This window comes from Zingiber officinale, chromosome 1B, assembly GCF_018446385.1.
Source record: "Zingiber officinale cultivar Zhangliang chromosome 1B, Zo_v1.1, whole genome shotgun sequence".
Lineage (NCBI taxonomy): Eukaryota > Viridiplantae > Streptophyta > Magnoliopsida > Zingiberales > Zingiberaceae > Zingiber > Zingiber officinale.
The window spans coordinates 98,500,913-98,502,161 of NC_055986.1; positions in this window are offsets into that span (position 1 = coordinate 98,500,913).

Below are 1,249 nucleotides of genomic sequence, written 5' to 3' on the forward strand. Positions count from 1 at the left end.
ATAGTTTTTTTACCAAGCATGTGACACTTATTTTCTTTTTACATGTCGTAAGCCACTCTTAGTCTATTTGCTGGTCGTAAGACACTCCTCTTCTTTATGCTGAGCGTGTGACCACCGTCTTTTTGTCAAGCGTGCAACCTTAGTCATTTTGCGGGAACGAAACTAGCCTGCACTTTTAATAGTAGGAAGGAATATATACAGTAATGAGTATTTCTTTGAAGTACAAGAATACCCTCAAGTTCGATAAGGTTACAAGTAGTTTGCACTCCATAATCTATCCAACTCCTTTCCATTGGAATCTTAAAGATAGTAGGCGCCAGAAACTAGTTCTTGAAAAACTTTATAAGGCTTGCTCCATTGAGATTCCAGCCTGTTGACATCCTCGACCAGTTTGATTCTTTTCCACACTAAATCACTAACCTGAAAAACCACAAAATGACCCTTCGATTTTAATTTTGATGTATCCTCTGGTAAGATGTGAGCCAAGCAGTTGTCTTTTCTTTGGTTTTGCTGATGAGATCTAACTCTAGGAGATGTCGATCAACATTTCTCTAGTCATACAACATTCATTGAGCAAATTCTTCACTGACTTCTGATGTGATCCTGCAAGTGCACGGGTGTCATCAAGTAATAAAATATCGATTCTATAGGGACTGTTCATTAAACATTAGTTAATTTCACACAATGAATTATCTAAACAATCAGAATGTGGTTCACAAACACTAGAGAGAAAGAGAAAGGAAAAGAGAGAGAGAGAAAGAGAGAATAGAGAGAGGAGAATAAATGTAGGTGAGTGAAGGATGATAGATTCTAGGATTTCAATTTCATTATGATGCTAGTTAATGTTCATATGTATTGTTCATCTACCTAACTCCATACTTACACTTGTGTAGGAATTCTAATCAAAGTCTGGCACAACCTCCACGTAGGTCACACCGGAGAGTTTATCCAAGTTCTAACATCATTATGTAAAGAAGTAGCTCTAGAAAGTCCGGTAATGGGATACCCCTATCACTAGGGCCCCTCGGACATACAATTCTAGAGTTAACTAATTTACTTCCTAACTGTAAATTAATGTAATTAAGTAGAAGACTTAACCTAGAAAGTCCGGTTAAAGGGATACCCTCTGCCACAAGGCCCCCTAGTCATACAATCACTAGATTACACAAATCACTTCCTAACATTAATTTGGGAGAACCCTCTAAACTCTAATTAGTTTCCCTTTAGGGAATTGCCTTCCATTTCAAGA